The 17748-nt window shown below is 39.4% G+C and overlaps 1 protein-coding gene across 2 annotated transcripts in view; it reads right to left on the bottom strand.

Annotated features, from left to right (window-relative positions):
- SLC25A21 (solute carrier family 25 member 21) overlaps positions 1–15480 on the bottom strand; it is a 459237-nt gene extending 443757 nt beyond the window's left edge. For both annotated transcript variants that reach the window (XM_045287906.1, XM_045287907.1), the window contains exon 1: positions 15412–15480. The gene's annotated coding sequence lies outside the window, so the exon portion shown is untranslated. The remainder of the gene's footprint in view (positions 1–15411) is intronic.
- Positions 15481–17748: the final 2268 nt, after the last annotated feature.

The following is a 17748-nucleotide window of genomic DNA, read 5'->3' as shown; positions in this document are numbered from 1 at the left end:
CTTACAAATCTGCTAGATCATAGGATGTACAGTGGTACAGATAGGAACTAGAAACACAGGGAATCCAGAATAGATGATCCCTTCAGGACCAGTGGTGCAAGTGGCAATACCAGGAGGGTGGAAGGAAGGTCAGGTAGAAAGGGGGGAGGGGATTACAAGGATCTACATATAACCTCTTCCCTGGGGGGCGGATAACAGAAAAGTGGGTGAAAGGAGATGTCGGACAGTGTTATGGCAAGATAATAATAATTTATAAATTATCAAGGGTTCATGAGGGAGGGGCAGCTGGGAGGCAAGGGGAAAATGAGGAGCTGATACCAAGGGCTCAAGTAGAAAGCAAATGTTTTGAGAATGATGAAGGCAACAAATATACAAATGTACTTGACAAACAATGGATGCATGTATGGATTGTGATATGAGCTGTATGAGCACCCAATAAAATGATTTTTTTTTAATGGCCAATGCAATAGCTAGATGCAAAGAGAGTCAAGATTCCGGATCAAAGAATTAAAAATGAAAATAACAATGCAAAAATGTTTCCCCTTTTGGATGCGCAAATTTAAAATAAACCGATAGAACCCAGTGTCAGGTTCATTGACACTTTCATACGCAGTTAATGATGCAGTCCCTTTTAGGGGAGGTCGTTTCTCCCGGAATTCAAAATGTGCATACCTTTTGATCCAAGGACTGTGGAGTCCATCCTAGAGAAATACTTGCAACACTATGCTATCTACATTTACAATTATGGCCATAAATAGAAATTGTTAAATATACCATCATTGCTATGCCATCGTGCAGATTTTAAATATATTAATGCAAATATATATGGAATAAAGCCAATGATATTTGTTTAATAGAAAAGAGCAAGAGCAGAATAATACCAAATGTATGGTTTTTGAAAAAATTAACAAATACATGTTCAGATATACTTTCAGACCCATATAACTAAAACCTCAACTAATGACAAATGGTCTCAACTTTAACAGCTCTGAAATCAAACTGATGATCTTCCCCTCAAAGCTGTCCTCTTATTAAACAGTACCTCTATACCCACTTCATTGCTCATTCACAAAACAAGGGACAGCTCTCACTTTTGTAGGCTCTCCCTTTAATCCCAAACATATCTCAAATCTCTCTATTCGTCAGTATGTTTTACCATTACCCTTGTCTATAAGTCTCCACTGTTTTCCACCTGACTACTATAGTACTATAGTAGTCTTCTCTTTCATTTATTGTCTGGTGCTCTTGCAAATATCTAATCCATTTCTATTTTTAAACATAATTTGAATCATGCTACTCCATGCTCAAGTCTTTGTGGCTTCACTTTGCCTTTAGAGAAATTTGGTCTACAAGGCCTGCATAGCCTCAACAATGACTGCTTCTCCAGCCAATAGCATTATTATTGCAATAGTACTATTAGTCACAAAATCTCATTTGGTCTTCAAAAGAAATGTTTAACAGATGTGACAATTCATAGGTACTCTGCAGACAGCAGTGGGTTAATTGTAGAATGTTTGAAAGTTATCTCTGGCCCAGACCATTGCAACTGCCTCCATATCCCTGAGATTCGTATTCGCCTCTAATTTATTCTCCACATAGCATCAAAAGAGGTCACTGTAAAGCAAGTCATGTTCATGCCGCGTCATTCCTTGGAGTAAGAGGCGTCCATGGTCTAAGACCACGTGATCTGGCCCCTCCTCCAACCTCACTGCATGACACCAAATCCTTGATTACAACACTTGAGCCAAGTGACTCCTTTTCAGTTACTTAAATGCACCAATCTCATCCACTTCTTGGGAATTTGCGTTCCTCAGCCTGAAACACTTTTCCCTCCACAATGTACTTCTTATACTTGAGGCCTTAGCTTAAATGTTACTTTTTCAGAGACTTCAGTTGACAAGTAGTGAGTCTATCCCGACTTTTCTCCTTCACAGCACCCTACCTGTGATAGTTGGGCTTTGGATCAATTTGTTGCACTTGTGGAAAGGTATGGGTGGAATCCAACCTCTCAATCAGGCCATGCCTTAAGAAAGTCTTCTTGAAGGGCTGTACCCTATTTATAAGAGACACTGTGGAGAACTGGTCCCTCTCTTGCCCCTCCCCCTCTTGCTTGATTGGATCCTGTGTCTGATTCTGGGGCCTGCCGAACATGGGAGCTGTCAGTCCCCTGCAATGTCCCTGCTCTGCACCCCTGGCCTGCAATCTCCCAGTTGTCCACTTCGCCTTCCTACTTTGAGTCTGGTGGGGCCTCCAGTGAGTATCTCACCCATGGATTTAAGCTTGATGGACTGCTTCCTCAATACAAATTTCTTTCTGGATATAAAGTTCTTTCATGTATATGAAAGAACTACCCATTTTCTTCCTTGAGCTTGTTTGTTTGCTTGATTGTCATTTGTCTTCCCAATGCTCTTGAGATTCTGTGTTACACAGCCATCAAAAAGGCCTCTGTTTTGGGAGCTATGGGGTAAACAGTCAAGAAGGGCTCATAGAATATAAGATTAAGACCTGAATTTAAGGGGATGTGTTGGAGAGAAAGCAAGCAAGGTCACTCCAGGTCAAGGAACAATCTGAAAAGCTGGAAGAAAGTCATCTCAGAGAATGTCAAATTTTGGAAGACTTTGAGAGTGATTTGGGGCTTAAAGAAAAATATGGGGAAGGGGCTGTTGTGGCTAGAAAGATAAGTGGGAATAGATTATGAAGGAGAACATTATTGTCCTATAAACACTGCAGAGCCACAGACAGTTTAAAAGGAGAGTGAAATAGGCAGATTTGTGACTTACATGGAGCAAGAGAAGAAAAGTCCAGAAACTATCTTCCTAAAGACAAATCGATAGCCCCACTCTCTTCATTAATCAAGATGTAATGCCAGTCTAAATCAGGCGGTAAAGTAAGCACACCATATGTACTTGAGTATCAGCCAAGGAATCTAATTTTACCACAAAAACTGCAGTAAAAATGTGCTGGAAGACTCGGCTTATACACGAGTATATATGGTAATTTTAAATTAAAGTTGACTATGTAGGAAATTACATTTAGTGTAAATTCAAATACATTATAAACCTATAAAACCTAAGCTATATTTGTAATAACACAGTTTGGGAACTTTCAGCTAATTTTCCAAAAGTATTAACATTAGAACTGTGCTAGATAAAAGATAAAAGATAGTGTATCTAGTTTTTAGAAATAGCACATTATTTAATTTTATTATAATAAAAAAAATAATTTTGAAGATCAAAGTTGAATTATCACTTTATAAAGTAAACCTACCAGATTAACATGAAACAAGCAAACAAAATATTTGAAGTTACTGGCACATAAGGAAAAGTCATTATATATATATGCGTATAGATAGATGTATGTATGACTGTGTGCGTGTATATATGTGTATGTGTGTGTGTGTGTATACATATAAATTTGGAAATACATAAAACTCAATACGTTCCACCTACGGCTTCATCTAATCATCTGAGGAAAGAAGAACCTGGCAAATGTGAAAAAGGCACTTTTCCCCCAAATCACAGAGCTTAGATATGACCTGGCTTGACCCCAAATTCCACTGGACATTCTGTTACACAGTAATCAGAAATCCACAATGTACTTGTTCAATTTGTTTGTACTATGTAAAATTGATTTTTTTCTTTAATACTAAAATTTGGTCCATCTGTTGGGAAAACAGAAAATGTTCTAAATATATACAAAGAGTGGAACTGCTTCATTCCACTGGCTGGATCCTGTGGTATATGCATTTTCATCAGTATGTTTGTCTTGCAGACAAAATGAATATCAGATGGTGGTTTTGAAAAAGGGCAGACCTAACATGAGGTGATTAGTTTCAAAAACAGATTTTTATTCTTGATAAATTATTACCAAATACAATCATCTGTTGATTGAGGATATAAAACAGATTGGTCATACTACAACCCACAGGTTAAATGAAAAACGGAAATAATAAGTTTATTTAATATGGTCTTGCATTAAGTTCCCAGCAGTGCAAATCTAAGGCAAATAATTAGATTTCCAATTTAAAGATATACATTTGTTAAACCAGACGTTTCCTGAGTTCATCTATTTCTCCGTTGGCTAGTCTCGGTGCACTGCCAATGCATTGAGGACATTTTCACTTAGAACTTTATGTTTCTACACCTTGGACATAGTTCTGATCAGGTCTAAGCATTGCCATTTGATTGTGATAATGCAGAGTGCAAAGGGCTGATTGTGACAATTCCTGACTGCAAACCAGATTAAAATATGTTGTCATATTGACATAAAGAAAACAGGTACCTTAATATAAAACCCCAAGAAAGGGGGAAAAGAATTTGCCAAAAGATGGTAAACCAAAGAAATCAAAACATCTTTGCCTAAGTAAATGGAACACCAATTACGGTACATTCAATCTCTTATCCAGCCTTCTTTTTTTAGGGGTGACTACTTAATTTTATGGTTAAAAAATAAAATTAAAAGGCAACAGCTCTGATAAATAGCATATCCTCTTTTTACTCAGCATGCCCCCTCCTGCCTTTTCTCCCTCCTCTATTTATTTCTTCAGTGTTTTACAGTTCTGCTATGTAATGTCTCTCTAGGGAGCCAAGAATCCCATTACAGATGATTCCTCTGTGTAGACTTCAGCTCTGTAAATCAACAGGCTGAGCTCCCTAACAGATTTTAAATCCCTGTTTGAGTTAGGCTGGGACAACTTGCAAATTGGTGGGGCTGGAAATAGGGGAAGGAAGTAGAGTTTGGTACCAGAATAAGTTCCAGGAAAAGAACTTATAACACAATTTGTGTTTTCGTTAACCTTTTCCAATAACCATGGTGTCTTGGTTCACAATGGAGGAGGTCTAGAAGTAGCAGCAACTGAAACGGCATACCCCAGGAGATTCCTTCTCTCCCAGGAAAAGAGTTCCAAGGGACCTCACAGACCCTTGTTAAGAGGCCATCAGAAGCACAAAGTAAGTGAGACACAAGTCCCCTGGGAGATGATATTTCTAAATGGATGGAATATCTTGAAAATGGAGAGGAAGGTTAGGTGACAAAGGTGGGGATTAGGTTATTTCTAAGATAAATCTCTGAGAATGAGATGTTTCATATGATTATTTTTTTTAGCCCTTCAGAGATTTACAAGTCTTTATTACTCACAAAATGAAAATGCTTTAGAGATCAACTGATGAGGTGGTTTTGCATAATGCAAGATTCATTTCAAATGGTGTCTAATAACTATAGAAATGAGACTATAAAGCATGAGTAATTATATAAAATTTTATTTTAAATAGTAATCTTACCCATATTATGCTAACTTGATCACCCCTGCTTTAATGTGCCTTCAAACATCACCTATAAAAAGTGACACCATGTTCAAATTGAACGAAATGGTCATTGAAATGGAGCAACAAAAATAGAGCCAAGAAAGGCAACTTGGCATGCCTTAGAGCAACTTATTTCTAAGGGTGAAGTCCACATAATAACTCATACGGACTACATGGGTTTAGGTTTAGTGGGCTGTGCCTTGGTTGTTCTACATATGTAAGGCCCTCCCTTAAACTTTCCCTCCCTTCCATCCCATCTCTTTTGCCATTAACTTCCCTAGCAAAGCTCTAGTCCTCCAATTTATACTAAGCCAAAACTTTATTTTCTCTTTCTTTGCACCTTCAAATATCTTTACTTTTTAAAAAAATCATTTTATTAGGGGCTCATACAACTCTTATCACAATCCATACACACATCAATTGTGTAAAGCGCATTTGTACATTCATTGCCCTCATCATTCTCAAAACATTTTCTCTCCACTTAAACCCCCGACATTAGGTCCTCATTTTTCCCCTCCCTCCCCGCTCCCCCCTCCCTCATGAGCCCTTGATAGTTTATAAATGGGTATTTTGTCATATCTTGCCCTGTCCGACGTCTCCCTTCACCCACTTCTCAGCTGTCTGTCCCCAGGGAGGAGGTCACACACAGTTCCTTGTAATCGGTTCCCTCTTTCCTACCCATTCTCCCTTTACCCTCCCTGTTTCGCCACTCACACCACTGGTCCTGTAGGGCTCATCCGCCTTGGATTCCCTGTATTTTCAGTTCCTATCTGTACCAGTACCTCCTCTGGTCTAGCCAGATTTGCAAGATCGAATTCGAGTCATGGTACTGGGAGCGGGAAGGAAACATTTAGGAACTAGAGGAAAGTTGTATTTTTCATCATTGTTACATCGCACCCTGACTGGCTCATCTCCTCCCCGAGACCCCTCTGCAAGGGGATCTCCAGTGGCCTACAAATGGGCTTTGGGTCTCCACTCCGCACTCCCCCCATCATTCACTATGGTAAGATTTTTTGTTCTGATGATGCCTTATACCTGATCCCTTCGACACCTCGTGGTTGCATAGGCTGGTGTGCTGCTTCACTTTTTAATGTCACTTGTTGGTCTTGTTGCTAGTGCTCCCAACACTTTTTTACACTTATTCCACTTTAATAGGTTACCTAATAGGTTATCTTGCCGATCCTTGTTTGTGTTCATTCTCTTGATTTTGTAGTTTTATTTCTACTACTGTCATTCATTTCAGGTCTCATCACCTCAATCCTAGGTTACTACTGTCTCAGTCTGATAATATTTTGCTTTGGTTTGCCCAGCTATTCAGCTATACACACATTCCCAATGAATCCCCCTAAAACGCCACTGTAGTCATGAATTAATTAAGTCAGGAATCTGGAAAATTGGTCTTGACTCAGTTCTGTGGTCACAATTTTGAACCACAGCCAAACATTCTCAAAATGTATATATTGCTGTGTATAATGAAGTGAGAGAAATACTAGATTGAGACAAATAATGTCTACTAAACAAACTACTAAAAGAGAAAATTTTTTTTATTGTTAGTCAAAATTGTCTTCTTACTTGCACTTAATTGTAACCCTAATATAAGAATAATTAGTTCTTCCAACAAGGTCCTACTTGTTATCTGCCCTCATGAAAAGATCACTGAAGAAATGGGTACTATAGCAAAGTGTAGGGAAGAAATCATATAGTGCCTGGTTATCAGAAAGAAAATAACCTGGGGTCTTAAAATCTTATCTTAAAACAAGCAGTCAGCTAAGGGAGTTGATACACAGTTCACATAGAAGAAACATACCAGCCTGTGTGATCCAGGGATTAGAAATAGTACAATCAAAATCCAAAGGAGGGAATAGCATCAGAGCTTAAATTATGAACACCCAGTTTACGGAAGACTAGGAATGACCATGAAAGCCCAAGATCCATTTGCAGGATTCCCACATGGATTAAGCCTCCGGAGAATTCCCTCTGAACATAGTCCAGGGATTTTTAACAGTCTTACTACGAGACACGGAGCATTGTAAAGTCTATTATGGATTATGCAGTTAGGTTAAAATGTAACACTTTCTCATTTATCTCTTTTTGACCCGCTTTAAAATTGTTTCATTTATTGATATTTTCTGCTTTCTTTTCTTTTCTAATCATTTTATTGGGGGCTCTTACAATTCTTGTTACAATCCATACATCAATTGTATCTGACATATTAGTACATATATTCCATCGTTATTTTCTAGACATTTACCTTCCATTGAGCCCTTGGGATCAGCTCCTCTTTTTTTCCCTCCTTCCTCCCACCTCCAACCCTCATGGCCCCATGATAGATTGTAGGTTGTTAATTATTTTCAAATTTCACACCGATCCCTGTCTCCCTTCCCCTCTGGTTTCTGTTGTTCTTTTCCCTGGATGGGGGTGTGTGGTTATGTGCCATTCATAGCGATCGGTGCCCCCCTCCTTCCCCACCTCTCCCCCACTTCCCCCTACCCTTTTATTATCTTTATTCCCATTCCTGTTCCTGGGTCCCATGTGTTATGAGTTTTATCTCCTGCCTATACCTATGCACATGCTCCCATCTAGTCTAGATTGGGGAGGGTCTTGACAATGGAACAGCCCCCCACAGAGGGGCTGCAGGGAGGGCTGAGTCAATCAGGCTGCTTTATTTTCCATTGAGGGTTCTCTCTGTTTCATTTTGTCATTGTGGTTAGGTTTTTTTAGCTTTTTGGTTTGAGGTTTAGGTTTTTTTTGCTTGTTGCTATTTTGTTGTGTTTGTTTTCTATGAAATCCAGCATTGGTAAATCTATAGTGACAGAGTCCTAGTAGTGGCCACGCATTGGGCTGCTAACCTAAGGTAAGCCGTTGGAACCCATCAGATGCTTCGTGGGAGAAAGGCAGGGCTTTCTACTTCCGTAAAGAGTTAGTCTCAGAAATTCACAAGGGCAGGTCACTGTGAGTCCGCATTAGCTTGATGGCAGAGACAGGAACTTGTGTGTGTGTGTGGGGGGATGGGTAGCTAACAATGAGAGTGAGAAAGATGAAAATGTTCTGATATTGATTGTGGTAATGATTATGCAACTCTTTTTAGTATGATTGAACTACTAAATTGTATGGTATGCAAACTATATGCCAATAAAACTATAAAAGAAAAAATGTCCTCTTAGGATAGAAACAATAACATAGTAATTAATTACTAGATTACAAAAGGTTTTAGAAGATCTTACAATGTAAACCCAGATTCAGAAGTGATGATCATTTAAGGCAGTGGTTCTCAACCTTCCTTATGCCACAACCCTTTAATACAGTTCCTCATGTTGTGGTGACCCCCCGCCCCCCAACACCAACCATACATTTATTTTTGTTGCTATATATTTTGCTACTGTTATGAAGTGGGCGACCCCTGTAAAAGGGTCATTTGACCCCCAAGGAGTCACAACCCACAAGTTGTGAACCACTGATTTAAAGTAATTTCATAAAGGGACTAATGCCCTTTCTTGCAGCACAGTCGGTTATGGGTTAGGCTGCGAACCCCAAGGTCAGCAGTTCAAAACCACCAGGCACTCTTCAGGAGATGAATGAGGCTTTCCACTCCGGTAAATAGTTACAGCCTTGGAAACCCACAGCGGGTAGTTCGGCCCTCTCCATATAGGGCCACTATGAGTTGGAATCAGTTTGATGGCAGTGAGTGTTTTTGCTGTTCCAGTATCATTTTCCAGGCCACCACCCCAATCCTCAAACACGGCCTCTGATTGTGGTGATTACTGACATGCTGAACATACCTCTGGGATGGTTTTGCTCCTCCACCGAAAACCTGAGTGACATTCTATAATGATTGGTTTTCTGGAAGGAATCTCACTGTCAATCTTTATTCCCAAAGTGTTCCAAGCCTCAACCTCTTCCCAAGCATGGACTGTTCTACAGGGACTTCTCTGTCCAGCCAGGAAACTTCAGAATGAACTTTTAAACGGAAGAAAAGCCTGAGGGCACCATTGGGCACCATTTGCTGCTTTAAGAATGGTATGTTTGTTTTAAATTGGTGCTCCATTGCTAAAGTTCAAGAGGGGCCTTAACAAAAAAAATCAGTGTTTAAAAGATCCAATTTCCCTGCATCTTTGGTCAAGAGTTCATATTTACTTCCTCTATTAGAAGGAACATTAACTTATCTTAGTAATAGCAGAAAATAAAAATAAAACCAAATGACTATCTTTCTTAATAGATTAATCAGTAACTTAACTTTCTTCGAAAGCTACCTTTGCCTTTAGATCCAAAGGCTTCTGATCTCTCTCCTTATTTGATATTTATAATCTTAAAGGTAAGTAATGAGTGTCGAGCTCCAGAATGCCCGTCTAAGTACTCTTTATGCCCACTTACAACTCCTTCAAACAATACTTCTCTATACTTCTCTGGATTGTTTTATTCTTTTAACTTTTCATTGTGGTTTGAGTGAGAGTTTAGAGAGCACTGCATTTACCATTCAATAATTCATCTACATGTCATTTTGTGGCATTGGTTGCAACCCCTTCAATGTAGCAGAACTTTTCCTATTAGAAAGATACAAATCAAAACAACAACAAAATATTGTCTTACCACAGCAATAATAACAAAGGGGAAAAACAACAACAGAAACCCAAATCTGGCAAAGGTTTGGAACTCACATACACTGCTGAGAGATTGGAACTCACATACACTGCTGTTAGGACTGTCAAGTGGTACAATGACCGTGGAAACAATATGGTACCTCCTTCAGAAGTAGAAACAGAAATTCCATAGGATCAACAATCCCACGACTAGGTATATACGCGAGAGTAAGAAGAGCCATAATATGAATAGATACATGCACGTCCAGATTCATCACAGCATGACTCAAAAGAGCCAAAAGATGCAAACAATCTAACTGACAACCAATGGGTGTATGAACAAACAAATCATGGTACAGATGCACCAGGGAATACTGTGCAAGGCACCTCATAACATGGATGGACAGCACACAGAGGGAAACAAGTCAATCAAAACAGGGCCAATACTGTATGAGACCAGTACTGTAAAACATCATGAAAAGTTCTCCAGACAGAAAGAAACACTCTTTCTGGTTACCAGGAATAGGAGGAGGTTGAAGGTAAAATCATCTAACCAGAGAGCAAATATGCATTAGCTCGGATGAAGGGAAAGGAGATATAAACTGAAGAGGAGATCAGCACAACATGAATAAGGCAGACACCGGAGTTGCCCAGGATTGACCCACAGAGAATAAATACTATGACATACACAAGCCTGTATTGAAGGTACTGACAAACCATAATTGATGAGCAGGCACATAGATCTGCAGGCAAGCTGGGCTTCCTCAACTTTTGATTAACAAATCTTCTGTGTGCTTTCAAAGAGTACTCTATCGCTACTATTAATGTTGGCAGGTTGGGTTACAATAGTTATATAAATTTGCTTCCTCCTTGCTAGCACAGTTGGTGAAACGAGGGAGGGATTATATTTTATCCAGCTTTGGATTTCAAAGCACAGGACAGTACCTAAAGTTAGTATCAGTTGCTATCAAACTCACCGTGGTCCCATGTGTCAGAGTAGAACTATGTGCCACATGGTTTTTCAATAGATACAATTTTAGATCATCAGGACTTTCTTAGCAGCAAAGCAATGTTTTGTTCTCTGTACCACCCACAGATTCTTAACATTGCTAGTCTCTCCATAAACATTTGTTGAAACAAGATTAGCTGACGAACTGAGATTCTCACTGCCATCGAGTCGATGCCGACTCATAGTGACCCTATAGGACAGAGTAGAACTGCCCCTGTGGGTTTCTGAGATGGTAACACTTTGAGGGAGTAGAAAGCTCTGTCTTTCTCCCAAGGAGAAGTTGGTGGTTTTGAACTGCTAAACTTTCAGACCACAGCCCAATGAGTAATCACGACAGAAAGAGGGCTCCTGAACTGAGATTCTGGCCATCTTAATGACTGGCTATGGCCAGGTCTGCACAAACAGAGCAGCAATGAAACATATTAATTATCCGTATCACTGAGACTTTAAAATGTGCTAATTTTGGCAAAGTGGATAAGTCAGATTTTGTGTAGCTGAACAAATCCATCATTTAATTTCGATGCCTAGCTTCACTAGTGGATATTGGGCTTCTGTGACGCATTCTTATTCTCTCATGCTTTGTGTTAAAACTGACTCATATGTTTCATATCGATGCCGAGTATTCCCTCTTCTTGGGCACAGGACAAACACCACAACCTACTCCTCATCATCTGTCTCATGGGTGTGCCATTGGGTCCCAGGAAGGTCAGCTGAAGGCGGAGCATAGATGACTGGGAAATGACCGCATTTAAGGACCACACCTCACTGGGATACTGCATCACTGATATTTCCTTCAAGTCCTAAACTCAGCGTGCTGCCTAACTAAGTTCACATTCAGCTCATGAGTTCTCCAAATGAAGCTTGAGTAACCCTCCAGACAAAAGGCAAGGTGGGTCTCTCGAGACATTTACCTTTGGGGATGAAAATAAATCCTTACTGGATTTTAAGGATTATTAGAGGAAGACGATGTCACATTTCAAACAAACCAACCGCTTTATTATCTATGATATATAGGTACATTTATTGGCCTCTTTCCTTTTCTGGCTCATTCAAGCAGGAAAAGCAAAGTTAAACAACTAAACAAATGAATAGAAGTTTACATCCTTGACTTTTAATCTTTTGTCACTTCTGTGAGAATGTAATTCATTTCCTTATGTATGTGAGTCCTGGTTAAAAAATGAAAACCAAAAGTTTTTATTTGGTTTTTTTTTTGTAATATCATGAAAATCAAACAATAATATCTGGAAAGCACTTGAACTTATAGAATATTTTTTCAGTTTACAAGTAACTATTTAGTTAGCAAATAAATGAGGGTGGCAAAATTGAATATATAACTCTATTAAAGATTAATAGACATTGGCTTTTCTTAAGTTGTAAAAGTTTATAAAGGGTAAGGTGAGTCTTTTTTAAAAAAATGAGTGGTAGGATGACAAGTTAATGAATGACAACAAGACTGCTTTAAAATTCACTACTTTGGACAGAATACAGAAGTAGAAATAACTGAGAAATCTGAAAAATCCCAGTATTAATATCATCATTACTGGTTATTTCATGACTTTGGGATGACTTTCTAAAACAGAAAATAAGTAAATCCTAATTATAATAGGACTAAAATAAATAATATCTAATTCCTAGGTGTTTTTTTATTTTTATTTTTTTGAGAAGTATATAAAGTGAAGCAAAGTGGCCTTGAAACCACAGAGTGCTGGACAAGGCGAAGACATTATTCTTATTACTCTGGCATGTGGGTTTGGACGGTGATCATGGCAGGCATGGCCTGATGCCTGCCATCAGATGCACTGCAAATGCTCTGCTGTGAGTGTATGAGATGATCATAATTGCAAACTAACTTTTGCTCAAATTCAGCCAAATAGTCTATAGTTCGCATTTCTTCAAAAATTCAAGTCCTTTTCTTATAACTCTGGTGATGTAGTAGTTACGAGTTGGGATATTAACTGCAAGGTCAGCAGTTCAAAACCACCAGTAGCTCTGTGGGGAAAAGACTAGGCTTTCTACTCCTGTTAAGAGTTATAGTCTCGGAAACCTACAGTGGCAGTTCCACCCGGTTCAGTAGGGTTTCTATGAGATGGAAGAGCTGACAGTGAGTTTGCCTTGAGTTTCTCCTATGACTTTCCATGCACTTTTGTAGGACAAACTCATTATCAAGTTGGGGAAGTGGCATGGGGGCCACATCTGATCTCCTCCTGCCACACAAGTGAAAAAGAAATTGGAACCCTACCTCTGCCCAAGGGTAATTCCTAGGAGGCCTTTACCCTCCTATGTTCCCACCCCTCCTTCCCAAGGCATGCTGCTGTTCTGCTGGTTTCACTAATACACTGCAATGGGCACAGAGAACTCACAGACAATACTTAAATTATAGAAGATTATTAGGGAAATTTGGAGTTGTCACAAGTCAGGATCAGCAAACATTAAGGATACTGTCCTTTTGACTGCAGTGTTCCTTCTCCACCATACTGCCAGGCATGGCTCTTTGATCCTTTGGCCTCTGCCTGGCTGCAGCACGTGTTACAAAGCTTCTGTAGCACTGATAAATGCCCAGGGACATGCCAATTAGCAAGCCAGCTTCCTGCCCAAGGGCACTCAGCTTCACACATTTCCTTGAGTGGGATGCTCCTAGCTCCTCTGCTCTATTTTGTGGTCTGAGTGCTGGGGCTTCTGGTGTCCCTGCTGCCTCTCCCACTTAAGGCAGGGATCCTCTACATGGCTCATGTTGGTCGCCCTTCTTACTTGATGATTGTGGAATCGTGGAATGGTGTTCCTGCTTCTGAGAAGCCTCACTTGTATATCCAGTGGAATGGCAAAACTGACCAAATTCCAAGACACTCTCGCCCTGTCACTGGGTGGAAGTTATGAAGACTAAAGACAGAAGGGCCAGACCAAGTAGTGTCACTTCACCACATAAACCTAACTCGTATTTTAAGTTGTGAAACAAGAGAAACTTCATAAGAGGGTTTGAGCCCTAGGTTTCCTTGATTTTCTCATGTCAGATACAATTTTAGTAACTCTTGGTTAGGCTTCTAACACAAATAAAAGAAAGAAACCTTAGAAAAGAGAAAGGGGGGAAAGGTGCACTAGACTGGTATATAAATTCATAGTGGTAAAGATAAAAAACCAGACCTTGCACCAAAAAAGAAGAAACTTCAGACCAGGCATGCAGCATCTGTACTTCAGGAGGGGCCTTCGTGGCGGAGTGATTACATAATGGACTACTATCAGCAAGGTCATCAGTTTGAAACCACCAGTTACTTCTCAGGAGAAAGACAGCTTTCTATTCCCATAAAGAGTTACAGTCTTGGAAACTAACAGGGGCAGTTCTACTGTGCTCTATAGGACTGCCATGAGTTTGGCATTGGCTTGATGGCAGTGGGTTTGGTTTTGATTTGGGTATGAGGATCAGGAACTAACCCAGACACAATCCACTATGTTTTTAAGGGAAAGGAGAAGCACCCAGAGAAGACCAGTCATTTTAATGAAGATGAGACTTCCTCGAAAAAGTAGTATTTTTCACCTAGCTTTCTCTCTGTGAGGCTTGCTGACAGCCAAAATGCAGGGTATTTTCTCCCCCTTTAGCTTCAAGCCATGGCTTTTTGCAAAGATTCCACTGAACCACAAGAAACTATCTTTATTTTACTAAATGCCATTCGTTCTCAATTATTTTCAATAAGACTCCTGCCCAGCACTATTAGGAGCTGGCTAGAGTAAGGTAGAAACATCATTCTAGTTCCCTGGGCATTGTCAAAATGATTCCTCTTCAATAAAAGTATTATGAAGTATTATGAAGAACCTTGACCAAGATAGTCCTCTCCCAAATACTTTTCTAAGGAAGTAGCTGCAAGACTTCTATTTATTTTGTTATTAAAAATTAGGTGCCAGAGGAACTCCCTCCCTCCACCAGCTATAATCACACAGATTTTTTCATCTGAAAAACAATGACATGTGATATTACCATGTCACCATATGTCCTGGTTCCCAAAGTATTATACAAAGCACATCTTAAGGGATGTTATAGTGTTGTGTGTTAAAAAAACGAAAAACATTCCAAATAAGTGTGGGAATCACTCAATTAAACTAGGCTAAACAGGTTTCTTTTCTACTGGATTTCTCAACTCTACACTATGTGTTGTGACACTTTCCTTTAAAAAAAAAAGTTGATGTAATGTATTTGACTACGGAACCCTCTGTCAGGAAACTATAAAAATCTGAAAGAATGGCATATAGAGACATGGTAGGGAAATGCCAGTCTAGGATATGGAAAAAATAGATATGTCAAAGAGTTCATTTTCACGGTGCCCATCTAATAGAGTTGCCTTTGCTTGCTTGAGTCCACTCATGTCTGTGCACATGAGCACAGAGAGCCAGCCTGACACCAGGTTCTGCTGACGCAAGAAGCAGATACAGATTGCTTTGTGGGAAGAGAAAAAGAGAATTCATCAGCTCCAAGAACCCTCAGAGGTCCCCCCTCCTTCAAGTGACAGTCATTTTAGGAAATGGTTTAAGTTACCTTTTCCATGAAGCCACAAGGTCCCGACATGATTTCACCTTATTTTCAGGGGGGGGGCACTCAATGCATCTGTGAAATGAGAAGAGCCCCATTACAAAACACAACACAGTGCCGCCTCCTCACTTCTACTCCTTCCCGGGGAGCTGGATGCACAGTTTAAGTGAGGACAACCCACAGTATGTAAGAGAGAAAGTTTAGCAGCAAAACTTGATACCCAATGTATCTATTTTGGTAGCAATCACTCATAGGCAATTTCGCATTTTCTACCCCCAGACCTGTGGTGCTCATTCTATATCTAGTGCCAAGATGGCTGAACACTGGTGACAATGGTTTGATGGCTGTTTCAGCTACTAACTAGAGGGACTTAAATTGGGTCTCCACCTGAGAAGACTCTTCTCATAATCAGAAAAAATGATAGGCTTTTTTCCCTCAAAGGATGGTGGGTAGAACTTAGGTTTTCTCTCTTTGCGTGAAGCTCCTCTTGTCCCGAGCGAAGCAGAGCCTCCCACAATACTACAGTAGCGCCGGAGCGTGTTCGGCGGCTGTGGCAGCTCAACCATGCAATTTTATAGCAGGCAGCAAACAAGGCAGAGAATTCAGGGTTAAAAACTCAAGTGAAGTTTTGTCTTCCACAGTAATGAAAGCTGACTAAAAGAGTAAATCAAATGGATCTCCTAACAAAATGAAAACAGCTGTTTGGCCTGGTTTGGTCTCTGATTTAGGTTAAGTAATTATTGCTCTAGTGTGGTTCAAGGTTGTTCTGTATTAGTGAAATAAGATATCACATGAAAATCATCCAACTTTTTAATTTACTGTAGCATCAGAAATTCCACTGTATAAAAAATTCCAGAAACGTAATCTTCTAAAAACTTACCTATAAACCTTTTCAAATACCAATTGATTAAATCTTTCAAGACATAATTATAGAATACATAATTACATTATAGTAATAACCTTTAGTATCTATGCTGAGAAAACATTTTAATATATTAACTTTAAAACAGTTTTTTTTTCCATTTTTACTGGAGTGATATATTATATCCCAATTCCCATATAACTGTAAAGCTTATTTGTGTGTGTGTGTGTGTGTGTGTGAGTGTAGAATCTTTTTCATGAAAATCAATGAATAGCTATTTCTTGAATCCCAAACAAATCTGTTTTAATAGTACAAATAGTGCAAATCTTTTAAAAGTTTTTCTTTTGTTTGAGCATAGCACACCACGAGTAGTTGGCAAGAAACCCAATTACAATGAAGTACTGCAGAAAGAAAGTAGTTAAAACAGAGCTTTCTTTGAATGAACACTATTGAAAGTGAAATAAATCACTCAAGTCATTTTAAATTTCATTTCTTCTTTATGGATTTTTATTTTTCATTTCTCAGTCACCATCACTAGTGTTCTTCTACTCTGACTGAAATACTTTTTTTTGCTTAAGCTCACCTATTACAACAAAGAACAAATCAATGATAGGATGCTGTTATTTTTCACAATTTTTTAGTAATTTGTTTTAATTTTTTTAACCCTAAAAATACTACTTGACATTATTGTAAGGTGCCATCAAGTTAGTTGCAACTCACAGTGACCCTGGGTGCACTAGACAAAAGCATGGTCAATCCCAGACCATCCTCACAATTGTTACTGAGCCCACTGGCTCATTTTTGCCACTGTGTCAGCCCATCTTGGTGAAGGGCTTCCTCTTTTTTTCTCACACATGATGCACTTCTACAGAAATTGGGTCCTCCTAGTAATGTGACCAAAGTACATCAGGCAGTCTCGCCATCCTTGCATCTAAAGAGCATTCTGGTTGTATTTCTTCTAAGACGGATTTGTTCATACCACAATGTAGTCGATATTTTTTACCAAAACCCTAACTCAAAGGCACCGATCCTTCCTTGACCTCTTTTATTCACGGTCCAGCTTTCACACGCATATGAGGCAACTGAAAATACTGTGACTTGGGTCAGGCCCACCTGAGATAGCTTTGCTTTACCATTTTAAGAGTCCTTTTGCAGCAGATTTTCCCAGTGCAGGATGGCCTTTGATTTCTTACCTGCCCCTTCCATGAATATTGACTGTGACAAGAGTAAAAGGAGCCCTTGGAGAGTTCCTCCATTTGTCACGCTGTGGCATATTGGTCCATCATGAGGGTTTTTGCTTCCTCTATTTTCCCGTTGATCTTCATCGGTTGGTGAGTGCTTGCAGTCTTCTTTATTTTCAACAAACAGGGTCATGTCAGCTGCAGGTGAGTCAGTCTCCAATCTTCAAAATAATGTCATTTCTTGGATTATTTAGTCAGTCTATAGATTGAATAAATTCGATACAACCCTGAGGTGCACTT

Source organism: Echinops telfairi, unplaced genomic scaffold (genome assembly GCF_000313985.2).
Source record: "Echinops telfairi isolate 266 unplaced genomic scaffold, ASM31398v2 ScPeMD7_18;HRSCAF=68, whole genome shotgun sequence".
Taxonomy (NCBI): Eukaryota; Metazoa; Chordata; class Mammalia; order Afrosoricida; family Tenrecidae; genus Echinops; species Echinops telfairi.
The sequence above is the reverse complement of the archived record's forward strand: the minus strand, read 5'-3'. Positions and strand labels throughout refer to the sequence as shown.